The 27,299-nt window shown below is 38.9% G+C and overlaps 1 long non-coding RNA gene and 1 pseudogene across 3 annotated transcripts in view; one reads left to right on the forward strand and one right to left on the reverse strand.

Annotated features, from left to right (window-relative positions):
- LOC103349399 (uncharacterized) overlaps window positions 1–22,512 on the forward strand; it is a 57,492-nt gene extending 34,980 nt beyond the window's left edge. Inside the window, exons 3-6 of one of the 3 annotated variants that reach the window (XR_011379160.1) lie at window positions 8,103–8,218; window positions 13,126–13,246; window positions 14,460–14,707; window positions 22,218–22,512. This is a non-coding gene — a long non-coding RNA (uncharacterized lncRNA). The remainder of the gene's footprint in view (window positions 1–8,102; window positions 8,219–13,125; window positions 13,247–14,459; window positions 14,708–22,217) is intronic. The other 2 variants (XR_011379159.1, XR_011379161.1) reach the window with 2 other exon arrangements.
- A 2,629-nt stretch (window positions 22,513–25,141) lies between these two features.
- On the reverse strand, window positions 25,142–26,563 carry LOC138844002 (eukaryotic translation initiation factor 3 subunit L-like; annotated as a pseudogene).
- Window positions 26,564–27,299: the final 736 nt, after the last annotated feature.

Here is a 27,299-nt window from a genome sequence, read left to right on the forward strand (position 1 = left end):
TTACTACAAATAATCGCTTTATTGTTTACTCCTTGTAGATGTGTTCCATATCTTTAAAAAGAATACACTTTGATTTCATAAAATAATAGGATTTTTGATGGACATCAAGAGGGCATCACTTTATACGAATTTTGTTACATAATGTGTTGGTACAAACCACAGGGCCATTGTCTGACACAAGGTAAAACCATTAATTAGACTTACATCTTTCATACTTTTTTATCTACTTGGATATATAATTGATGAGTTGATTACAATAGGGGATAATATATCACTAAAGAACTAGATAACCTCATACTACAAAATCATATCTTGGCTATTTTAGCATATGTTTCCTTTCATTGTATTAGATTCATTTGTGTTCAGATGGAGTCAAATAGGACACTTGTTGCTTGGTTACTAAGGAAGAAGCAATAGCAAAAACTTCAATAATGGAGAATTCCATTAAGTAACCTTACAACTCCTTGAAATTGAAGAACGGCTGGAAAAGGAGCACAATGCCTTGTTTGATAAACAACCTAAAACGGAAACAAGCAGACTTTTCTTTGTCGATTATTTTATTTCACATTTTATTTAGTTTAGTGTGTTGCCATAACAATTTGTGTTGTGAATGGTTGCATATAGGCCCACTTTATGCACATTTACAACTAATCCACCCCACAGGATATTAGCCAGATTCAGTACTTAAACTAACTGCTGTGTTACAAGTTTGCCCCCAAAAAGGATTTCATGCCCTAATATAAGCATTCACATAAATAAGTAAATCATTTAAAAATTTTATCATTAAATTTTAAAATGTTATTATTAAAAATAACTGTTTGTATTTGTGCTCTTTATTTTATTACATGTTCACAATGTACACTGATCAAATCAGGGTATTCAACATTTCCCCTTCTTTGGCATTGTTTTATTATTGGAGGTTTGGAGTTCTTTTCATCTATTTACTCATTACATACATAATAGAAGTCAGCTCTGTGGCACAGAGAATAAAGCTACCGCCTGCAAAGCATGTATCCCATATGGGCACTGGCTCATGTCCTGGCTGCTCCACTTCCAATCCAGATCCCTGGCCTGGGAAAAGCAGCAGCAGATGTCCCAAGTACTTGGGCCCTTGTCACCTATGTAGGAGACCTGAAAGAAGTTCCTGGCTCCTGACTTTGGCCAGTTCCAGCCATTGCAGCCATCTGGGGACTGACCCTGCTGATGGAAGATTCTCTCTCTCTCTTTCTCTAATTCTGACTTTCAAATAAATAAATGAATTATAAATAAATACATAAATAAATAAGATACATACTAGGTTACTATGAAATACAGTCGCCACACTACGCTGGAACTTATTTCTTATATCTGACTCTGATTTATGAAAATTTCCTCCATTCCCTGACAGCCTCCACTAATTAGTACTCTGTGTTCAGGTTGAATTTTTTGTTTTGTTTTGTCTTTCTGTGTCTGGTGTATTTCACTTAACATGATGTCCTCAGCTCCATCGATTTTCCTGCAAATGACTGAGTTCACTTCTTTTTATGACTGAATAATACCCTGTTGTGTATGAATACCACATTTTCTTTATTCATCTGTTAATGAGCACCATGGCTGAGTTGATGTCTTGGCTATTGTGAATGCTGCTAACTTCAAGATGTATTTAAAAACATAGTACAAATCTGTAGTAATTAAAACAGCATTGGACTGACATTAAAATGTTACATAGATCAATGGAACAGAATAGAAAACCCCAAAATTAATCCAAATCCGTTAAGATAAATGATTTTTGACAAATGTCAAGAACATACATTATAGAAAGGTCAGTTTTTACAAGAAATTGTCTTGACAAAACTGGGTATACACGTGTAGAAAAATGAAATTAGATCTCTACTTCTTTATATATACAAAAATAAACTCAACAGGAAGCAAGGACCTAAATGAATGACCTGAAATTATGAAATCACTACAAAAAAACACAGGGGAGACACTTTGAAAAAGAATCCTGAAGTGTGAAAAACAATCCTTTTTAGGTGACACACACACCAAGAAAACAGGAAAAACATTTGCAGTTTTATTGTCAGAGGTACTTAGTGGAGAATATTTGATAGAAGAAATAATTCAATTTGCAATTCTTATTAGGATGTGTTTGCATGCAACTGAGATCTCAGCTGATAGTGTAAGAGAGCATGTGTCCCCAAACTAGGGATTTCACTCTTTATTAATGCAATTTTTCCCAGATAATGATAGCTATTGCCTTGTGTGCAGCCAAGGGACCCTGAGCTCCTTTAAGAACATGCTGTACCTAATTGACTGTTTTAACATTGGGACTAACAACAAATGGTGCATAACAGGCCTTATACATATTTTGTGGTTGACTAATAGAACCTTTGCTATCTTGATTTATGTATTTCAAAAATTCATGGCTATGGGAGTAATTTTTCTAATGAATGCATAAAAACATTTTCTGTATAACTAACTCACATTTCAAAGCAATTTTCATTATAGATTCCTGGAAAATATTTGTCACTTTTAAGCAACTGCTTACAATTTATATATTGTGAATTTAATTTAATATATAAAAATATACTCCTCTTATAATTTTTATTCCTACTCATTTATTATCCAAAATACAATAAATATTTATAAACAAACTCTTTTTCTGGTAGTAAGATTGATCAATATCTAAAGACATTATTGCATTCAGTCCATCATTTATTCATATTTAAGATGAAAATGCCTTTAGTTTTAAAACCTACTTGACAAATTGATAATTTTTATTTGCTCTTTCTTTACCTGCATTTGTTGGGATTCAGAACTGGTAAAGTTAACAGCTGTTCTCTTCCTTTGCTCTCAGAATTCAACTAGTTTTAGATTTAATTCTGCTTTTCATATTCACATCATTTCTTGGATGATGTAGGCTGACAAATCCACTTTATCTATATTTATGCAGATTTCATGAAATACATAGCCTAAAAGAATGTGGAAGGATGCCTGCAGCTACCATCCAATCTCTCTGCACCATTGTACAACTCATTCCAGCGGGTGGCAATGTCAGGTGGAGAGCTTGGTCCACCCAGGAATCGAGACAAAGCAGTGAAACATTCAACAGTGTTTCAGAGAAAACAGTTATTGAAATGAATTAATGAATAAGTTTCTTTTAATCTCTCCAGTGGATTGAAGGTGCCACGTAAAATGCTGCTCTAATTAGTGTGGGAAGAGTGATGGTTGTGTGAAATATATGAGTGTAGTGGAGTCACAGGAAAGAGGGGGAGTCTGAGGGGTATGTAGGAGAAGAATCAATGGGATTTGATGATCAATGTTGTACACAATTAAGGGAGAAAAGAGTCAGTGATGACATCCAGATTTTTATATATTTTTCCTCCATAATTATGCATATAATTAAATGACAAAAACGGAATGATTTACCCAATAGATCCTGAAATACAGTCTATATGCTTTTACAAAATTCTTTTTTCTTTTTTTTTAAATTTTTTGACAGGCAGAGTGGACAATGAGAGAGAGAGAGACAGAGAGAAAGGTCTTCCTTTGCCGTTGGTTCACCCTCTAATGGCCGCCATGGCCGGTGCGCTGCAGCCGGCACACCGCACTGATCTGATGGCAGGAGCCAAGTGCTTCTCCTGGTCTCCCATGGGGTGCAGGGAGAAGCACTTGGGCCATCCTCCACTGCACTCCTGGGCCACAGCAGAGAGCTGGCCTGAAAGAGGGGCAACCGGGACAGAATCCGGTGCCCCGACTGGTACTAGAACCCTGTGTGCCAGTGCCACAGATGGAGGATTAGCCTATTGAGCCGCGGCGCCAGCCACAAAATTCTATTCACTGAAATGTGACGTACCCTAATTTGAAATGTTGAGGACAGGAGTACTACCAAATTATCAAGAAGTCAGGCTTCTAAAAGAGTTCCAACAGTTTACTGAAGGGCAAATAAGGGGTGAATAACATTAAGGCAGCTCTGGAACAAGTGAGTCAGGTAATAGATACAGAGTCGTTTTCTATCTTGGAATGTGCACTAACAGCTATATACAATGTTCATGTTCATGGTTAGGGTGTTCCTTGTCTTAAGCAGTTGGATTAAAAAATCAATTAATTAACTAATTATTGGGAATTGGTATAATTAATTCTGTCCAGTTATTAAGATGTTACGTTTGAGAGGATAGATTCCTTTGTTACTATTTTTCAAATTTAGCTTAATTTTGTGATGTACCCATGTTGAATAAAGCCATGCAATACAATCCTTAAATTCAAAACCAAAAAGTATGAGTTTGTCCATGTATAGTTTTTTTTTTTCAAAGATTTGTTTATTTATTTGAAAGTTGGAGTTACACACAGAGAGAAGGAGAGGCAGAAGTAGAGACAGAAAGAGAGGTCTTCCATCTGCTGGTTTCACTTCCCAAATGGCCACAACGACCAGAGTTGCGCTGCTCCGAAGCCAGGAGCCAGAAGCTTCTTTCAGGTCTCCCACGTGGGCACAGGGGCCCAAGGACTTGGGGCATCTTCTACTGCTTTCCCAGGCCACAGCAGAAAGCTGGATCGGAAGTGGATCACCTGGGACTCAAAGTAGGGCCCATATGGGATGCCGGCACTGCAGGTTCAGGCTTTACCCACTACCCTATAGCGCCAGATCCCTCATTTATAGTTTTGAATTTAATTAAGAAAAATTTAAAATTCTCTCTAAAATACTGATAATAATCCTAATATGAGACATTTCATTTACCAAAAAAATTGCTTTTTAAAAGAAATTTAATGCTAGTACTTTAATTTCTGGATGTCACTTTTGGGAAAAAGTAGTAAAAATTATAGCTTTTCTATCTGAATTTTTAAAAACCATGAAAACTATAAATATCACTTCGGACACTTACATCCCATATCAGGATGCCTAGGTTTCACTTTTGGCTTGACTTCCAATTCTAGATTTCTGCTAATGCTCATCCAGGGAGACAACAGGTAACAACGCAAGTACTTAGGTCCCTGCCACCCATACGGGCGAGCTGGAAGTAGTTCCTGCCTCCTGGTTCAACCCAGCTCAACTCCAGCTGTCATGGGCATCCGAGGGAAAAAGCAGCAGACAGAAGATCCTTCCCTTTTCTGTCATTGTCTCTGTCTTTGACTCTGTGACTTTCAAATTAAATGAAAATAAACAAAATTTAAAATAAAGCAATGTATGATTTATTTGGAAGTATAATGCAAGCAACATCCATAAACATAAGTTTACCAAGAGTCCACTAAATGATATACATATTCTGAATATTACTGGGAAGAAAATTCATATTAACTTTTACCTCATAAAATGCACTCTACCTAAAGAGACAGATGTCAATATAATGATCACAAAACAGGTACACAGTTATTGTAGTAGCATTGTGTCTGAAGACATATACTCTGGGATGAGAATCATACACTGTTACTTTAGAGAGAATTTTGACATTACTGTATAGATCTAATTATAAATAAAATGGAAGGAGATTATGCTTTGAAACCTGAATTCTTATTTGGGAGATGATGTGTGCCTACCAGGCATTTGTTTTGTTCATTTGCATGCATTTTTTTTCTGCTAGTATTCTGCTCTGTTATTCATATCAATTTTAATTTATTAATAGTCATATGGAAAGAAGGCTTTTATTTTGCAGTTCAGAACTAGTTACTTTTGGATGTTAAATTCAAAACTTGGTCTGTTACTAAGTCCTATGGAAGGCTGAATAACAGTGATGAACCAGCAAAAATTTAATGGAGGAGAAACCTCCATGATACTCTTTTTCTGAATCTTTTAATATTTAGTAGTTCTAATTTTCAGTACCCTAGAAAATCATCAATTGCTTTGTTAGGTTTATACATTCAAAAAGAACAATTGAGCATATCAATTGTATTTTATTATATAACAGTGATGTGATTTTGAGTTTCTGAAATAATATTTTAAATAATTATAGTTATGGTAATGTCATTAGACAAAATCTTTTATTAATATCTGTTGGATTTGTTATTAAAGATTGTGTGAATTTCAGTCATACAATGGATGGCAAAAGGTTGGCCAAGTGAGTGCATGAGATCTGCGATTCAATCAATCATTTCAGCTAAACTAAGTGAATCCAGTTTGTCTTTATTCTTGCTCATGAATCTTGCTCATATCTTGGGGAAACAGGCTTCTATTTGGGGAGTTGTAAACTAGTCTTCCCGCTTAGCTAGAACCATCCTTAAATTCTGTTTGGCCCCACACTTCTTACCGAACCAGGACTAAAGATTGCTGTATTCTCCATGATGGTAGGAACTGTCGCTGGTGCATGCCGGAGTCTAGAACAGATGATGGGACACTAATAGTCTCCTTAGACACAGATCTTCAATCTGGTCAATACTTTTACACCAATGCTCAAGTTATTCACACTAAGTCTTACGGAGAAAGAAAAAAAATAGTTTTTTTCTGCAAGAAAAATGAATTCATTTTTACCAAGTTTATAGAGGCTGCATAACTAAGTTTTAACCATCTGAGAAACTATCCGTTTTGCCAGATTAAAAAATAGGATTCTATGCTGATGGTATATTGCTAGTTAAATCATTAACATTAAAATTTGTGCTTGTTTCATATGCTTAAAAGAAAAACTTTTAACTGAAGATTCTAGTGTGAAGAAATTTATCTTTGTGGTTGTCCAACTTAATGCATTTAAAATATATATGTTTATTTCCATTTCTTCATTGTTAGCAGATCAGAACCTTCATATTTTATGTTTTCTATCCTCAGAATCCTTTCTCCTATCAAACTCCCTTCATACCTAGTAACCACTATGTCGCTCCCCCTCTTCGTGGAGGAACGACACAGGACCCTGCACTGTTCTTTCGTCTGCTCAGCCCTCCCCGGGTTTGCTGCTGGTTCTTCCCGGGTTGGCTACCGTCCCTTCCACCTCCGTGGAAGGGCGGTTCCCCCTAGCCACTTTCCCCACTTCCGCAGGGGAGCGGCACACCGCCGGCCGGCTTTCTCGGGGGCTGCACAGGTGTTCCTTCAGATAGATGTTCCCCTTAGATGTTCCTGGTGCATGCTGTCTCTCTCCTCCTTTATAGTCCTCTTCCACCAATCCCAACTCTGCTACCCACACGCCAAGTACGCTGCTCTCCTCCAATCAGGAGCAGGTCCTACAGTTTATTGGTTGAACTGGAGGCAGCTGCGTAGAAGCTGCTTCTCCCTTCTCAGCGCCATATTGTGGGAGAGCAGATGCATATAATAAGTCTTAATTCCAGTAACTTAGTCTAGTCCGAGTTGCTCCCCACACCACTACTCTTTCTTGATGCTCTAACTCAGGGAAGAAACCTGAGGGAGCTTCCAAAGACCCAGGAGAAGCCTCCAGCTTAGTATCCTTAACAGAGAAGTCTTAAATAAAAAATACTCCAAATCCCAAAGCTTTCTAAGCATGGGAAGATGCCACAAAAGGGGCATCCCACACCTGACCTAATGTGCATTACAGTAAAAACGGAGGCACACAAAAGCTATTGTAAAAAATTACCTTCAGAATTTTTATGAGGTATATATGAAACAAATGAATTTAGTGTATAGACTCTGATGCAGTTCCCCAAATATATCATTATATATATGCAAATATTCCTAAAGCCAAAATCCAACCTGTAATAATTTCCTATATTTCTCCCTATAGTAAACAAGCATTACTTTTTACATTTTTGTGTTATATCTCTTTCTCCTACTTTTATGCATTCTGAAATTCTGTATTCTATTCTGAATATAGTGCCTGGTATTTCTTAGTAAATGCTGTTTTATCTACAAATTAAAATAAAATACATTTTAAAAAATATAAATTCTCCACAAATACTTAATTTTAATTTGTTTATTAGAATGGAGATTAATATTATCTGTACATTATGTGAAGGCATAATAAGTAGACAACTGAAGGTACGTTTTTCATATTTTTATTTATTTTTGATACATGCTATTTTTATTTATTTTTGATACATACATTAATAGCTATAATGTAATGTGTTTGCCAAATGATACCATGTGCTGCTGAAATTCGTTTGGTTTTAAACTTGGATTAATGAAACAGAATAGTATTTGACAAGATGACAAATTGCTTGTGTCTTAAACATTTCTTTTTTTTTTTTTAAAGTACAAGAGTGGAGCTTCATCCTCAAATAAATACTTAGCCCTCTGAAAAATACAGTGTGTGACAGTAATCTGTTTATAGAGAGTAAAGAACCACAATTACTCCTGAATGTATCTCTGGTGAGTATTAATTATAAACATGACATTTTTGAGGTCAGTATAGACGGCTGACAACTGAACCATACTTGACAACTTGTTTTCTATGAAATGACATTTAAATTAAAATCTATACTTGAAATATCATATGACAAAGCATCGCACACAAGGTGGGTACCAGGTCTTTTAGGGCAACTTAGGTAATTCGCAGGTAGAACTAAATAAAATAGTAGCCGTCAGTTCTGTGGACACAATCAATGATTTGTGGCCCCAGAGGGAAGTAATTAGTGTCTATGGCTACCTATTTCATATGGATAGGCAGAAAACAAATGGACAGTTCTTATATAATGGCCTGATCATAGGGCTTAAATTAATATATACTTATGCTGACTGCCTAGCAAATACTATATATTTCACCAATTAAAATGTAAAAATGTGTATCTCTTTTAGAAACAAGATATTAAAGATGTATCCATCAACAGAGAGGAATGGTATGTGGTTACCCGATCATCTGAACAACCACGTTGAACCTGCCATAAGAGAAAATGGCTTGAGAAGTTGATGCCTATCTATTCTAGGATAACTGTGTATCTGTCAGAAAAATACATCAAACAATAATTCAGGGTTCAGATTTAAGACCTTAAAAATCCAGGACAAAGTGACACAGAGAGAAGGAGAAATACATACACAGAGAGGAGAGGAGAGAGAGAGCAAAGGAGAGATAGAGAGAGAAAGAGAGAGAGAGAGAGGAGAGAGAGAAAGAAAGAAGGACTCTTCCATCTACTGGTTCACTTGACAAATTGGCTTCAATGGCCAGACCAGATCTGGTAGGGCATGAGCCTTGAATTGCATCTGGGTCTCCCTTGTGGGTTGCTAGGTACCATCCACTACTTTCCCAAGGCTCATTTGCAGGGAGCTGAATCAAAAGTGGACCACTGCTATTCAAACAGGCAGTCATGTATAGGCTGCTGGCATCCATTGTATCACAGTGCTGGTCCCTCTTTGCCCATTTTCAAACTTAATTTTTGCTGCTGTTTAGATTTTTGAGTCCCTAATTAATAGTTTACAAATATTTTCTCCTACTCCTACTCTGTTAATTGATTTCTTTGCTATGCAGTTGCTTTTTTTTTTTTTATGGTATAATTCCATTTATCTAGTTTTGCTTTTGTTACCTGAGCTTTTGGTGCTTTGTGTAAAAACATCACTGCTATGCCATTGTCTTGAAGTGATTTCCCTGTTTTTTTCTTGTAGTTTAATAAGCTCCGGTCTTAAATTTAGACAAAATGGAATATTAGTCAACCATAAAAAGAATGAAATCTTGAAATCTTCAGTCTTGGATCACTTGCCTGTCGTCGTGCAGTGGGGAGAAAAGGCCAGCACCGCCCCATTCCCCACTGCCATTCCCATTGTCTCTATGCCTTCTATGGGGTTGTACTCACTTTAGTCATTAAGTAGATTTTCAAAGTTGAATTAAGCCACAGTTCATAAAGTTTTAACTGGATATAGAACACTTTATGATGTGATTAGGTCTAAATTAAATACTAGTATATAAATGGATTAAGATTAAAAAAAGAAATGAAAAAATAAAATCGCTTCCTTATCTGTGAAGCCAATGGTATCAAATCTATATGTATAGCTCCATAAAGTGTACCATACCACCCATGTGGGACACCAAAATGAGTTCCAGATTTCAGGCTTTGGCCTGGATCAGCCCCTGTTGCTGTGGGCATCTGGGAAGTGAACCAGCAGATGGAAGACCTCTGTGTGGCTGGCTCTGTCTCACTGTGTATTTTTTGTGCCTTTTAAATAAAATGAAAATAAAGACAGAAATGTTTTAAAAGAAAAAAACATATATATATATGTATATATACACACTGGGATTAGCAATATTTTTCAGTGTGTAATGTGTTGAGATTTCATGTTTGAAAAATGACAATAAATTGACATTAGGGTTAAATTAAAGTGTGAGAAGAGAATGTATTATCCCTTTAAAAAGCAATCTAGAGAGAGTTTCCTCTTCCACGTACTTTCCGATCATGTTGAAGTACCGAGATAAGTCTCAATGTTATGAGAGAAACTGAATTCCCTTCGTGATTTCATTTGACATGATGAAAGCGATTTTGCCAGTTGGCTCTTTCAACTCTAATTTCTGAAAAAGGATTTAGTTCATTTATATTTTATTTGAATAAATATCTATTTGAAACTGTCCCAAGTGGGAAATGGTTTATAAGCTATGTTAAGTCTTAGATAAAATGCATCAGAGCTCAAGGGAGAGAGTGTTTTAAACTAGCTCCAACTGTAAAATAGCAGTAGTGTCAAGCAATGCATAAATAGGTTCTCTTTGTTGTTCTAGCAAAACCACACCAGTCATTGTAGCCAAAAGTTTAAATCAATAGTTCAGAAATTGGTGTTAAAGTCATTATATAATAAATAAATCAACTTCTCTTAAACTGAAAAGGCATCATAATATTCAAATTAAGTCTGGGAAATATAAGTAGAATTAGGCAAGTGGAAGAGACTTGGAATGTATGAGTTTGTTTTCTCCAGGGGAAGCAGTCAGTGTTCCTGGGGAACACTGACAGCAGCAATAACAGTGCTCATAGATCTGCAATTAAAGACAATAGTAAACGAAGGCACTCAACAACCATCATTATTTAAAATCATGTAGATATAAGAGCCAAGAGTCAAAATTCTTTCTGTCTTATTCCTCACTGCATGCTTTTAAGAAATACTGCATTCTAAAAGCAGGTAGAGATTTGTTAGACACACGTCACTCATGGAGACAGAGGAACAGTCAGGAAGAGCAGACATCATGTTGGTAAGCCTTGTGTTGTGTCATAGAAAGTCTGAAAATTGACCTGCCAATGATTCTGTCTCAACTGTGATGCAGTTGTTAAATTTAGAGGATTGAGAATAAGGATGAAGTGGAAACCAAGGATTGGTAGCCGATACATTTAGCACAGTGACGTGGTTTTGCTTCAGCAGCATTGTTTTGGAATTTGTATGACATGGAGAAAGCAGACGCTTGACTTAATGAATACAGGATTGAGGTAGTATGATGGGAGGGAGACATAGGGGTAATTTGAGAAAATCTAACTGAATGTGTGAAGAAATGAAATTGCATACCTAGGCATAAAAAAGGCAGAAATGGCTAATATGGAAAGAAATTAAAGTATTTGTTGGACTAGAGGTGACTGTGAGTATATAGAACAGGTATTATAACATTAATTTATGGTGAGAAAGTGTAAACAAAGATACATGGAGAGAAAAGATACTTGAGAACATTTCCAGATGTCATTAGACCTACAGGTTCCAAAGGGTGGGCATGAAAAAATACATGGGAGGACATCGGTTCAGTTACAGGTCCCAGGAGAAGAGGATGACAAGGAATTGGGAGCCTTTATAAATTTCATGGGCATCAATGTTGAGCCTCCTGGAGTGAAAAGCTACTGACCAGAATAAAAACGCTGGGGAGGGGTTTGGTGCAGCTGGTTAAGACACTGCTTGGTATGTCCGTAACCCATATTAAAGTGTTTGAGTTCCATTTCCAGCTCATGTGAACCCAGAGGCAGAAGATGATGATTCAAGTATTTTCGGTCCCTGCCACCCGTGTGGCAAACCCAAATTGAGTTCCAGATTTCAGGCTTTGGTCTGGATCAGCCCCTGTTGCTGTGGACATTTGGGAAGTAAACCAGCAGATGGAGGATCTCGGTGTGGCTGGCTCTCACTGTGTATTTTTTTTTTTTTTGTGCCTTTAAAAAAAATGAAAATACAGAGGCTGGCACTGTGGCTCACTTGGCTAATCCTCCACCTGCGGCGCCAGTACCCTGGATTCTAGTCCCAGCTGGGGTGCTGGGTACTAGTCCCGGTTGCTCCTCTTCCAGTCCAGCTCTCTGCTGTGGCCTGGAGGGCAGCGGAGGATGGCCCAAGTGCTTGGGTCCCTGCACCCGCATGGGAGACTGGGAGGAAGCACCTGGCTCCTGGCTTCGGATCGGCGCAGCACCGGCTGTAGCAGCCATTTGGGGAGTGAACCAACGGAAGGAAGACCTTTCTATCTGTCTCTATCTCTCACTGTCTACATCTCTCTCTCTCACTATCTAATTCTGCTTGGCAAAAAAGAAAAGAAAAGAAGAGAAAAGAAGAGAAAAGAAGAGAAAAGAAAAGAAAAAGAAAGAAATGTTTTAAAAGAAAAATACATACACAAACACTGTGATTAGCAGTATTTGTTAGTGTGTAATATGTTGAGATTTCATGTTTGAAGATTGATAATAAATTGGATAGACATTAGGGTTAAATGAAATGCCAAGAAAAAGTATAGACACTTAGGTTTTGTAGTTCATTACCTTTAATGGATCCATGGATGAGTAAATCTCACAAAATGTTAGTGATATTTAAAGTGAGACCAATGAGACTTGGTAATCTATGAGAGTGCAGTAGTTCAAATATGTCCCCCAAAGCTCATGTCTTAGAAATTCAGCCGTAATGAAGCAACATTGAGAAGTGGGGCCTTTAAGAAGTGAATAAGTCTACTTCATGAGTGGATTAGCTATGTCATCATGAGTGGATTAGTGCCAATAAGTGGGAATGGGTTGGTTATTGAAAGGGTTGTGTGGGTCTTTATGAAGCACAGTTCAGCTCCTTCTCCATTCTCTCTCATCCATGCAATGCCTTCTTGGATGTTATGATGCAGCCAGAAAGCTTTTTATCAGATGTAGCCCTTCGATCTTGGAGCTTCCAGCATGTAGACCATGAGCTAAGTGAATTACTATGCATTATAAATTTCCCAGTCTACGATATTCTATTGTAACAGCATAAAATGAACCAAGGCAATAAGTTGTGAGGAAAGAAATAGCCAAAGACACCTCAAAGACTCCAGGAATGATGAGTATATCAGAGTAATGGTGCTATAGCAAATTTTTTTTTTCATTTAGGCATTGGGAAGAGATTTACCTGTATAGTGCTACAAAATGAGCTGCCTTCAACATTGGGTCTAGCATTTCTTCTCTGGGTTACCAGCTACCTGGTTGAGATGCTGTCTCCAGAACTGTAGAGGTAAGCTAGGATTTCTAGATGTGTGGGATGTGCCTTTCTCTGAGACCTTCATCTCTCTGTTTTCCTAAATTATAGAACTTTTGTTTGTGTAACAAAGTGTTGCAGACTGAATTAGCCTAAAATCAATATTTCGGCTCTTACCTTTTACTTGAAGAAGAATTCTAAGCACAGGTCCAAACAAGACATGCAGCATGTTAAGGGTGAGAATTTATTTAGAAAGAACATGAGGGCTTTATTAAGGAAGAGTCAGCCAGAAAAGGTAAATGGGGAATTCCAATCAGTTGTTCCCAGGGTCCACCAGAAGGCTGCAAGTGAGAGGGCATAGGTAAGAGCACCATCAAGAGGGCAGGCAAGAGGGTGAGTCCCTGCACTCCCCAGGCCTCTTATTCACTTCCAAAAAAGAGTGGTTATGTTACAGGAGGGAAGGCCGTGGAGGTCTTGTCTTCACGCAAGAGAGAATTCAAGAGTGAGACAAAGAGCAGAGTGATAAGGCTTTATTGGGGACAGTGCATCCGTCAGAACGGAAGGGACATAGAGAGAGTGCCCAGTCTCTCGGATTGGGGGAAAACCAGGTTACATGGTTGAGTGGAGAGAACACACCTGGGCAGGCCAGGCGTGCGTCTCAGCAGAGAGGCAGAGGGCTGAGCAGTCCTTTGGACTCCATAGGTTTTAAGGGAGTCTGTTTACCCACCTCCCCCTCTCCTCCAGGACAAAGGATGGAGAGTCCTGGCAGAGGGTTTGGTGGGAGAAAATTAGCAAATTTCTCCCCAGATTTGCTGGCCCTAGGATAGAGTATGGGGGCTTCTTTTAGGGCCTGTCTGAGAAAGTTTTATTGCCCCATGTTATCAGGTAACCCATTTGGTCCTGAGGAGAGAGAATTCTCCTGAGAGCTTTCCTTGGGGGAAGGGACGGGACTACCTGGAGGTTATCAGGGTCTGAGCAGGACTTTGAAGTGCAAGATGCTGGGCTTCTGAGCTTCCGCAGTAGCTGCTGGTCTTCAGGCCCTTCTCACACACACATAGGCTCAATTTCTGACTTCCTACCTAACAGTTATATAGTCTGATTGACAGGTGGGTAGATACAGGTGAGATTACATGAGGGCTGGGGGTGTGGGCTCCAACTCAGGAACCTTGTCTATCTCCCTGATTCTTCCCATATCAAAAGCGTCTGGCACAATTGAAGCTAAATAAAAAAAACCTCATTCCTTTTCTAGTATGTTGTCTATTGCTGGACATATGAACAATTTCTGATCAGTGACACATATGAGTGTATGTCTTGGAGGCCCCTAAGAAAGACAATCCTTCCTGAAAAGTATGGAGGCAGGAAACTGTCACGTGAGAAGAAAGCCCTTCCTTCCTCACCCTCACTGACACCCAAGCCCTCCTGCTGTGGTCTTGACCTGAGTAGATCCAGAGTCTAGAGCTGTAACCATCATCTTAGGAACTTCAGAGAACAAGCATGGTAAGCAGAGGTTGGTGGAGTGAAAGGAATTAAAGAATGTGTTCTGATAATATTGTTGAGACATCCAACTAGTCTTGGAGCAGTATTCCTCATTGAAAGCACATGTCACCTATTCTCCCTCATATCTGGAAGCAAACAAATCTCAATCTGACACAGAATAGCAGTTACTAGAGGCCAGAAGAAATGGAGAGAACAGAGGGAGTTTGGAAAACACAAACCAAATCAGAGTTAGATCAAAGGAATAAGTTCCTAGTGTTACACAGCATAGTGAGATGACTGATTCACGTGGACCTATCAAATGTTGTGTGAGCAAACAGAAAGCGCTCCAAGACTCCAGTCATAAAGAAATGCCAATGAAAGGGAAATGCTGATTACCCTGATTTGATTGGTACACATTGTATGCATGAAGTGAAATGTCACACTATAGTTCATCAGTATACTTGTTGCTAATATCATTTTTAAATCAATGATTAAGCAAATAAAAAGAATTGTCAGTCAGGAGCACAAAATTGAGAACCAGAGCTGCAATAGACAATGGATATCTTTAAAGTGAGAATGAAGCTACTAACATATCAGTGGTCCTTCTCTCAGTACCACAAAACTCTGATGTGATCTATCTCTCATAGAACCCTTTCTGAATTCTCCACATAACCTGAATCCTTAGAATTCCTCCTGTCAAAGGGAGAATTATACTGGACCATGTTCAACAGGCTGAGACTACTGAAGCACATTATAGTTGGAGAGAGAGATCAGGACTCCATCTGAATTCAACTCCACTAAAAAAAAGATCTGGAGAACTTTTAGGAACTGGGGTTGGGTGGAAGGCTTGTTAGTCTACTTGTGCTTGCTAATTAGCTGCACTCCAGAGAAAAGCAAACTTTCTCTTCTCGGAAGGAGGAGAAAGTTTTCCAATTTGGAGCAAGGTTCCTGGGGAGTTAAGTTCTACCCTCCCACAGAGACTGGGAGCTGGGGGCACTATTACATTTCAAAGGGAATGCTCCCAGGTCCTAGAGAAAAGATAGTCCTGAGTCATAAAATGGAAAAAGGCTTTTTAAAAAGATTTACATTTCAAAGGGCAGAGAGATTATAGGTTTTGTCAAGTGAATAAGAAAAGGGAGTAGAGGGGTTTCTGAGGTTGGAATTTGGGGATTCTGCAAAGCCTGTGAAAGGGAGGGCAGGGACCTGAGGCAGGGAGAAAGTTGGAGTTGGCCACACTGGGGGGACCTTATGGCTGCTTTGGTCACTCATTTTCCTTGTTAGGTAATGATTAATTCAACCATGCATCCTTTCCTTTAACTAATAGGACTCAAACACCTTCCTGGTGTGCTTGGCTTAAGTGTTGTACTAAGTACTTGGAATATGAGTGAACCACCATTTCCTTCCTTCAAAAGATGTCTTATTGAAGAAAAGATGTGAAATATTAAATAAATAATTTGTCAGGTCAAGTACCAGTTGAGGAAAACAATTTAAGATAAGGGATAAAGAGTGACCAAACCAAGCCTTGGAAAGGTTCTCTGGAGTGTGAGTCCACATATCCACATATCCCTAATATCCAAGATTTGTGGAGAGAGTTTTCCCCAACGTAATTTTAGTCATTCTTTTTGTACAACCCATTTTGCTCTCTCAGAATTTTATCCATTTTGAGATGAGGGAACTAACTTACAGAAAGTTTAAATAATTTACTCTTGTTCACTCAAGTAAGAAGTGACAGGGCTGAAAGTTAACCCCAAACACTCCTGACATCAGGTCAGCCTTCTCAATCACTCTGCTACACAACCTCTCCATGGAGGAGTCTGAATTCTAGAGTTTCATCACAGGATTCCGGTCCTGACAGTAGTTTGAGACAAATTAGGCAAAACAACAACAACAACAAAGCCACCACAGCATGAAGCCATATGTGGGATGAGGTGGGCACCAGTGGTGCTGTGAATAACTGAGAAGTAGAGAGGAAATGTTAGAGTCTGATTTCAATTGTGTGCAGAAACACACGGTTTTCAAGCAGCACTAGAATGCTTAACATTATTTCAAATGTGTGTTATCGCATTATCGGGTCCTTCTCAGTCATCTGCTACCTCATCAATAATGCAGTCTTGATGTCTTTTTTTTTTTTTTTTTTGTATTAAAATCTGACACCTGGCTTGGCAATCCAGTGAGTACTTCAATGAACCAGTGAGGTCTTGGTTCACTGTGCCACCCTCCTCTTCATTTTGGCAATGATGAAACAAAAGAACGATGGAAATACCAGAGAGTTCTTGATAATGTGGGACATCATGTTGGTGACGGGACACAGCATTCAGGATGCTGTTGAGTATCAAAAATTAAAGCGTTTTCATTTTGGGTTTTGTTGCCATAATATTGATTTAAATTGTCACTACCACAGGGTTACTGAGAGGAAAAAAAATGTCTTTTTGTTTGGGAGTTTCAAAGACTAACTCTGACTCCTTGAGGGGAGAAACATTTCTGCCCTTGAAGTCTCAAATAGCAGAGACTTTGGGGCTTACTGTGTCCTCCGGCTGTTGCTCAGAATTTCTATCCACTAGAAACCTGTGCAGAAAGGAAAAGACAGGACTGTAATTTGTATCAATGTTAAGACTTTGATACATTACCTTTGAATCAGATTTCCTTTTTAAGGTAGAAGAGTCAGACTGAAATCAAATAGGCACCTTAAATAAAGGGTTATTAAGAAAAAAATGAAATAAAAGAGAGTGAGTTACAGCTGACCAAAACTGCTTCAGGGCTTCCCATTTGTATGCCAGTGTATTCCTTAAAGGAACCTTTGTTAACAGATGACTGACATAGATTTGCATTTAATTTCCTCAGAGGCAGAGAAAAACCCAAAACCATCAGTTATTTGAGAGTGTAGTGATTGATCAATTAATAATTGAATTCACAATGACAAGGCATAATCTCACTTCATTGGAATACTTGATGAACACTCCACATGTTTTTCCAATGGATTTTTGGATGTTGTTGTCCATTATGCACACTAGCACAGGGGCTAAAGAGCTTTGCTGGGGACATTTCAGTGAGTACTGGGCTACATGGCTGTGACATCTGGAGCTACAGCTAATCCTGTTTTGAACAGAAGCATTTTGACATAAGGAGATGTTTCATATTAACAACATAAACAACATAAACTGTTTGTGACTTAACAGAATAATGACATTCCTGAAATTTTGCTGGGGAATTTAGATCTGCTGCATGTATAGAACTGGCAAACTTTTAATTCCTATCAGATCATCACTTCTGAATGTGAAAGGTGGAAATCTCTGTAAATAACAGGCGACCTATAGTTGAGGCAGTATCAGGCACATCATTTTTAGAACTTCATTGAATGTATCACTACACAAGAAAAATCTATTATTATTATTAGTTTTGGCTATTCCCTTTATTTTTCACATTTACTTATTTTTATTCCCATGTTTTGCAATTCAGGATGGTTTCCCTTTCTATTTGTTTTGTTTTACTTCAACCCCCTCCCCCCCTTTTTTTTTTTGAATCCATTACTTCCTCAAAGCTTAAATACCCAAGGTTTTAGCCGCAATCTTCATTCCCCCAATGGCATTCAAGGATTTTTTTTTTTTTTTTTTGGACAGGCAGAGTGGACAGTGAGAGAGAGACAGAGAGAAAGGTCTTCCTTTGCCATTGGTTCAACCTCCAATGGCTGCCGCGGCCGGCGCACTGTGGCCGGCGCACCACGCTGATCCGAAGCCAGGAGCCAGGTGCTTATCCTAGTCTCCCATGGGGTGCAGGGCCCAAGCACTTGGGCCATCCTCCACTGCACTCCCTGGCCACAGCAGAGAGCTGGCCTGGAAGAGGGGCAACCGGGACAGAATCTGGCGCCCGACCGGGGCTAGAACCCGGTGTGCCGGCACCGCAAGGTGGAGGATTAGCCTATTGAGCCGCGGCGCCGGCCGCATTCAAGGATTTTTAAATTGTCCTTTTTGTCAGTGACAGTTCTAACTTAGAACCTCCAGTCTAGCTGAGTTGTGTAGGAGGGGATCTGCCATAACACAGAGATGCGTGAATGCTTTCCACTCCTGTGTGACCACTCGCTTCATCTTCAAAGTCCATTCTGCATTCTAGGACTTGGTGAGCTTCAGTGAGTGTTTTAACAAAATGAATCACCTGTAGTTCCCTCAATTTTGTTTATAGACTGCAAATCTGTATAGAGAAAACATTGTAGACCTTTGAAGTAACACCTTGACAGTAGGGACTCCATTCTAGAGCACTGGAGACTCCATCTTGAGAAAGCCCCCCATCGTGAGACTCTGGTCTGAAACCATGATCTAAAAAACTCAGACAAGAGCAGTTCACTACATCACACTTGGCAGAGCAGACAAACACCCTAGCATGACTGCTCAAGCTTAAAAACAGACAGGCAGCCCCTGGGTTAATGATAAGATTGTGATGTGTCTATTTCCCACATGTGATTTAGGCCAATACCTAGATTAATATCAAGATTACAATTGAAATTGTTAAAATTATAATTGGCATTGTCAAGATTATAATTGGTATTAATTTCCCCTAGGCCTTAGGTTAGCTTAACCCCAGTAACCTTGTATTCCCCCTGATCTTAGCAACTATGTTGCTTCAGGCTTCCAGATTGAGAGTGCTTTGGGGCAGGATCCCACTCTCCGCCAATGGCAATAAAGGACTCCAAAGTTTATCAGTGTGAGGGGCTCCTTTGTCAGCGTTTGCTCAGGCACAACACCTTCACTGTGCTTTCTAACCTGGGAAACATCTGAAACACAAAAGCAAATGGAGAAGTAATTTGGTGGGAACAATAATATTTTTTTTGAAAGCCAAACGACCCACTCTGGAAGCTATAAAATCTCTCCACTGGGGTGGGCATTGTGGCACAGTGGGTTTAGCTGCTTTTGAGACACTCACATCCTATATTACAAGGAGGATTTGAGTCTTGCGTACTTCGAACTTCTGATCTTGCTTTCTGCTAATGTGTCTGGGAGGCAGCAGATGATGGTTAATGTTTCTGGGCTCCTGCTATCCAAGTGGGAGATCATGATGAAGTTCCTGGTTCCTTGATTCAGCCTGGCCCAGCTCTGGTTGTGGTGGACATTTGGGGAGTAACCCAGCAGATAGAAGATCTCTCTTTGTCTCTCTCTCTCTTTGTCTCTCTCTCTTTCTCTCTCTCTCTCTCTCTCTCTCTCTCGGCCTTCCAAATAAATAAAACAAATACATATTTTTAAACACCCTCTCTTGGAGGAAATGACATGTTGACAAGCCTTCTCTCTTATATTGTGAAGGTTTATGTCTACAGTTAGGTTTTCTGAAAACTCTCACAATTTATAAAGCAGTTTAGTATTGTCTCCAAGAACAGTATTTTTGTATACTATTTTTTAAAGATTTATTTTACTTATTTGAAAGGCAGAGTTACAGAAAGACAGAGAGAGAGAGAGAGATAGAGAGAGAGAGAGAGATCTTCCATCTGCTGGTTCACTCCCCAAATGGCTGCAATGGCCCAGACCTGAGCAGATCTGAGCGAGGAGCCAGTAGTTTCCTCTGGGTCTCCCAAATGCGTGCAGGGGCCCAAGTACTTGGGCCATCCTCCACTTCCTTCCCAGGTGCATTAGCAGGGAGCTGGATCTGAAGTGGAGTAGCCAGGACATGAACCTGTGTTAATACTGGATGCCGGTGCTTCAGACTGGGACTTTAACTGGCTGTGCCACAGAACCAGCCCCTTTATATACTATTTTAACTTAATCTTAACTATCTGAGCACAACAATGTTGCTCTGAGATGCACATTTTCTATAAACACTCCTTCAATAAAACAATGGAATCATTTATAATGACTACACAGTATATATAATGCAAGCTCCACCAAACAGTTAAGTATAAATGAAAATACAAATCACCACCCACTATGGTTTCAGACTCCTTTTCTATAATGATAATAAAATCCCTACCATTCTGGAGAGCACCATTTTCTTATTATTCTTCAAAACAAGATTCTTCTGTCAAAATAAAATAAAATATTATTTCATGAGAAATATCCACTTTTGAGTAAAGAGGCACAAATACAAATATCTGAATTATATTATAAAAATCTACAAGTAAAATTATTTTACTGGATGGTTAATACAATCTTGAGTAAAATAAAATGAAGGAAAACAGAAAATGCAATGCACTTACTTGAAGGAAAAATCCTGGTGCCAAGGAATATTGAGTCATTTGCATTCCACTTTTATCTTTATGGAAAGGTGAGTGTGGGAATATTGGAAATGCTAGTGCTAGAAATGGTTGCAGATAGCACAGATTAGAGTTTAAATCCCACTGAACTCTCTATGATCTTCACCTTAAATATATGATTTGTGATGAGCAGTCTACACAGCTCTGTCAGTACACAAACGTGAAGGCCAAGAATGTAAAGTTACCTTTCAGCTGCATGTTGCTAACCACAGCAAGTTCCTTTAGCAATTAAAGAAAGAATTAAGGAATCTCCTTGCCCATTGCAACAGTTGGAGGGCATGAGACACAACATCTAATTTGTTTTTACTATTTTTTTAGGTAATGTCTACTTAAGCAGAGTATATGAAAATAACTGATTTATTGCTCCGTTATCCGCTGAGCACCATGCCAAAGGGTTGTCATATGTGGACACACACATTCTCCACAAGAATCCTGTGAGGCATTATTACTTCCATTTTTCTATCTAGCATGGCATGCTTAATGTTTAAAAGGAACTCATTTTTCAGTCCTATGACAAATCCCAACCAAATGATGGGTAGAAGGAAGTAATGTTCAGGCACTTAATATTTGCAGTGGATCCAGTTCTACATATTTAAGACTTACATTCTGAGAGGGAGCTATAACCAACTGCATATGTAAATACAGAAATTAAAACACTTTCTTGCCAGTTACATCTCCCATAACTTCTGATTTTGGTTTCCTGTTACGAGGTCCAAGCAGTCACAGTGGGGAGATAAAAGGAATCTATATTTGAGGGTTTATGGTTCAGGAAGATGGATAAATGCACCTAAAATGAACAAGGGAGATTACTGAAGTTAAAAATATTAACCACATCACAATTAAAATTTGTATCAAAACAATTGCTGTATTGTGTGGCCCCATGTGGCATCTTAATACAATATAAATGTGTAGTGATCAAAGAGTGCAATCAGCATTTCCGTTTCCTTGACATTACTTCATGCTGGGACCCGTGTTGGATTTTAATGTCTTTCTTCAATATTTTTATTTTACTTTCTTAAATCTATCACTGAAATTATTTTAATTGACCCATCATCATTGTGTACATTCATGGGATAATTGTGATATTTTGGTAAGTGTATTCAATGTGGGATGATTGAAACTGGTTAACATAAATGGTATCTGAGGAAACAAGTATATAAGTCTGAGCCACCTTAATTCCTTGCCTGAACGTAAATCAGATTCCTGGATGGACTCCTTAATACTTGCATTCTTTCAAGAAACCAGTTCAGTCCCATACCCTGTACTCTTCCCCACCTCACTCCCAGCTTTCTTCTCCAGGCTTGAAAGCCCTCAAATAACCTGAAACACCTGAATGAAGAAACTCAGCCCCGACTACTGCCCTGCTCCCTTGCCCGCTGGAGGACTGGGTCCTTTGCCATGTGTTCCGTCTGTGTGCATGTGGCAGTTAGCCACCTCTATGAACTGATTTGTTTTCTCCTTGAATAAACTCATCTTGTATGATGTGAGTTTATATCCTGTCTCCTCTCCTTACAGTAACTATAAATGCTAGACTTGTACCATAAAGCAAATGCTAAAATAAATGAGAGCAATGTGGGAATCAGTATCTTATCATTGCAACCTTTGTTTATTTGCATGTACGCTGACCATCTGTAGACTTGTGGTCTTTGAGAAAATGAAGTTCTGTATCTGGACTGACAATCAATGCAGGAAAAAACCATATTTTTAAAAAAATTATTGTCAGGTTATGACTTATATAACTCAAGTTAGAGAGTAAAAGCTGGATTTCTAAAAATAAATGCAACAAAATAATACGTACCTCTTATTACAAATACAGAGTTGATGGCAAAGCCTCATTGGCTGGTGCCTAAATAGATTAGAAACGCTTGAAGCTGCAATTAGAGCTTGACATTGGTGGAACAATTGTAGAGTTTTGAGAAACATTAACAATTGTCCCATTAAATGAACCTACGTATAAAGAAGTGATAGTTCCATATACATTGAGTCTTAGTGCAAATTTATCTTGAGTTCATCGAGCAAATAACACATAATTTGATCAAACTGTCGATTGTCATTGCCAATCCTTTTTGCTCAATGACATAAAAAGCAACCTGAGGGGGGAAGTATTTTAAAAGAGGCAGACTTAAAATTTGTGTTTTGTAGGAAAACAGTGAAGCACAAGCTTAAATTAAAGCTTTGTGCCTGATTCTTAATATTCTATTTATGATTAAAGAAAAATAATTCAAAGGGATAGGTATTTGGCTCACCAGTTGAAACATGAGTTGGAACACTCACATCTTATATTTGAGTACCTGAATTCGAGTCCAGCTAGTTCCTGATTCCAGCTTGCTACTAACACACATCCTAGGAGGCATTGGTGATTGATAGTTCAAGTAGCTGGGTTCTTGCCAATCATGTTTAAGACTTGAATTCATTTTTAGGTTCCAGGCTTCAGCTTCGTCCAGCCCCAGCTGTTTGGGGCTTTTGGGAGAGAGAACCAGAGGATGAGAGAGTTCCCTGTCTCTCTCTCTGACTCTCAAATTAATATAATATAGATAGAAAGATGATAGAGAGGTAGATAATTTTTTAAATAAAATAACCTACAATTCAACATTTTTCTATCCATAACAGTTGTTTCTTCTAATACACATCTAATTCAGTCCAAAGCCATGACTGCCTGACCACTGTAAATTTTTGTTTCTTATTGAATAATTCTTGACTCCAGGAATTTCTGAAGATGTCAGGGAATGCTTTGCAAGTTTATCTTGTCACCTCGAATTTGGAATAGCTTTTCAGTGCTTTCTGTATATGGTTTCTCTCTCACAACAAATTCTCCATGATGCTGTTCTGCTCCCAGGTACTTTTTGCTATGCCTGGAAGCTGTCTCCAAAGAGCATCAACATGAAGCTCAGCTAATCATGAAAATGTGCGTGATGATAGGAAAAGAACACATGATCAGCAGAGACATTCAATTACTATATTGTAAAAATGCATTATTTGATTTTGGGTATAGATTGAGGCAACAAACTATTACCTTGGATAACAAAGTTAAAAAACACTTCACTGGGGCCGGTGCTGTGGCGCAATGGGTTAACGCTCTGGCCTGAAGCGCCGGCAGCCAATATGGGTGCCAGTTCGAGACCCGGCTGCTCCACTTCCAATCCAGCTCTCTGCTAATGGCCTGGGAAAGCAGTAGAAGATGGCCCAAGTCCTTGGGCCCCCTGCACCCACGTGGGAGACTCAGAAGAGGCTCCTGGCTCTTAGCTTCAGATTGGTGCAGCTCCGGCCATTGCGGCCAATTGGGGAGTGAACCATCAGATGGAAGACCTCTCTCTCTGACTCTCTCTGTCTCTCTCTCTCTCTGCCTCTCCTCTCTCTGTGTAATTCTTTCAAATAAATAAATAAATCTTAAAAAAAAAAAAACTACTTCACTAAAAAATGGAATAGCTGTTTTCAGACATTTAAATGCAAGATTATTCAGGATTGTGATTCCTGATAGGAGACAAATGAAAGGAGTATAATTGCCCCTGCTTGTGGTTTGGAAATGCTCCAAATCCTTGGAGTGGACACCTGAACACTCTCTCAGAAACTTTCAGTCAAGGACTCAAAAACTAGAGTTGGAAGAGGTCAAACTGGCTAGAATTTGTCTTAGTGAACTTGAGAGAGGAGATAGAGGGATACTGCCATTGCCAGGGCAGATATTTATATGCACATGAGTGAACTTGTGTTAAGAAACAAACAAAAAATAAACCAAAGAAACATAAGGACCCCCCTCATATACATATACACAAAATCAAAGGTGAAAAATGAATTTAACAAATATTTTAAAAATAGAAAGTATTAATTCTTTCTTTACAGAGCACTACACAAAACTGAATAACAGAAATAATTCTCAGTTCACTTTAGGAGGTCACTATTACTCTGATACTAGAACTCTACAAAATCATTATCAAACCTAACACACACAAGCACATGGATTAATATTCCTCACAGATACAGGTGAAAAACCTAAAACAAAACATTAACAAATCTTAGTAATATTAAAAAGTGCTAATTGATCCTTAGAATGGAAGATAGTTTTTTTTTTTTCCCTACAAATATCCTTTAGTGAGATCTACTTAGAACATCTCAGTCCTTAATTTAAATGCATCTCACCCAGCCTACTGGCCAAAGGTTGTGCAGGCAAAGGTGTCACAATGGAAGTAGCACTTCTTGTCTAGGATGACATCAAAGCAGATTCCTGACTAATGTGAACATGAATGTCCCCAGGGTTTCTGTCCCATCTTCTTCAGGGTTAGATTAAGCTCTTCAAATCTGTGGATCTGGTGGATGAAGAAATTCCCATAGCACCGGGAGATCTTGGTGTCTGCAATTTGGATCATGTCCTTGATGAGTTCCTTGTAGACCTGGGGGTTCCGTTCTGCATGCGTAGCATCTTGTCGCCATATTTCTATTGCAGTTGGAGGTAGATGCTCTCATTGATCAGCATGTGGTATATGGAGGGGGCAACAGCCAGCAGCACGTGCATCCGCTTGTTCTGCTGGTTAACATCTTGTACTTGTACATTGACCTCTGAAACATGCTCTTGGTCCTCTGGATATAGAGCAGGATGTTGGCAAAGACCCAGATACCTGGTAATGATGCGTCATCAAGTATGCAAAACAATGTAATAATAGATGGTAACCTTGCACATGGGAATACATGCTCTTCTTATTATCTTTGATGTTCTCCAGCACCTTGACGGCCTGGTGGTAATCTCCCCACAGGGAGTGCAGAGGCATTAGCTCCACAAGGCTGAAGTAGCCTGGCATCTTATAGAAGAGATGATGTTCATTCTCCCCAGTCACACTCACCGGTCACCTTCACTTGTGTACAGCTCCAACTGCTAGTTGATGTTGGATTTTTCTACCAAGGAATGAAGGGTGTTGAAGGCATTGTGAACATTCCAGATTTGGGGACCTGAATGAAGGAAGACAGACTCCTCCTCAGACCTCTTGGTCTTACAACAATACTGACTAAATGACTGGAACTGGTAGATGAACTCATTGATGATATTCCAAAGCTACTGGTTGGGAAGTTCAAGGGATGCAGGACATCAGCATTAAGAATTTAGTTGAAAAGATTGCAGTAGTTGTAGTAGGATTCAAATCTCTTTGCCAAGGAGGGTTCCCCACTGACTTTGCATAAATGTGCTGGCAGTATAATATTTTGTACAAAATCAGGAAGACAGCAGTGTTGCCAACCTGTGGAGCAATGGTTTCAGCCTCCAGCCAAGATGTGTTCTTGAGGAAACTTGCAGTCAGTTTGGTCCAGCTGTTCTGATAGATGTCCTGGATCTCATACACCCTCTGGTTGATGACATCGCTGGAGATGTGCCTGGCCTGAGTTCACATACATTCTGGTCTATCAAGTCTGAGACAGTTTTGTAGGAATATTGCATGAAGTTTTTGATATTTTGGAGATTACTTGATAGATCTACTGTTCATACTGGCGTTCACAAGGCAGATCCTGCTTAGGATCTCCTGTGTACCTATCATAGTCACTCAGGTAATCATAACCATCACAGACAGCCTCAGACTCGTAATCATCAGCGGGATAAGACATGGTGAGGAGCTTGCAAATACCCCAGGAGAGAGCTTGGAAGATAGGTTTAACATTCAGTTACTCTACAATCAATATAATTCCTTATAATAACAGACCAAAAAAGGGAAACATGCACATGATCTGGTCAACTCTAAGTGCAAAAAGCATTTGGAAAATTCAAAATCCTTAGGAAACTAGGAAAAATAATCTTTTCAAGATGATGTCATGACAAAAATCTGCCAACATTGCACTTGCAGAAATAATAAATAGTTTTTCCTTTCAATTGGGAACCAGAAAAATCTGTAAACTCTTACTAGTTCTACTCTGTATTATACTAGCCAAAACAATAAGGAAAGAAAACTAAAAGGAAAAAAGAAGTTAAAATAAGTATTTATTGATTACACGAAAGCTGTTGCAGGACACAAGAAATCTTTAAAATATGTGTTGAAATTACAAGTATATTCAGCACCCAAGATGCCATTAATGTTTCCTTCAGCTTGACTGAAGTTTAGACAAACTTTCTCATGACCATAAAGCCCTAACCTCCCTTTCCTTAGAAGATTTACATGAAAAGGCTCTAAACTGCAAATTATTGCTTTTCCCCTTTGAAATGCAAACCTTGGCTCAGTCTGTTGCAAGTTTTGTAATCCAGGGATGTCTTTCTCAAAGATTTGTAGGCTACTCCTTTAAAATTGAATCACCAAGAAAGAAAGAGCTCTTGTCTCTCCAGCTTTGTCTGCAAATGATAGGTTTCTGCCTTTGACAAGCAAAATCAGTGAACATAGATAGACTGATCACATTGGCCGACCTTGCTCTTCT

Source organism: Oryctolagus cuniculus, chromosome 10 (genome assembly GCF_964237555.1).
Source record: "Oryctolagus cuniculus chromosome 10, mOryCun1.1, whole genome shotgun sequence".
In the NCBI taxonomy this organism is placed as follows: domain Eukaryota; kingdom Metazoa; phylum Chordata; class Mammalia; order Lagomorpha; family Leporidae; genus Oryctolagus; species Oryctolagus cuniculus.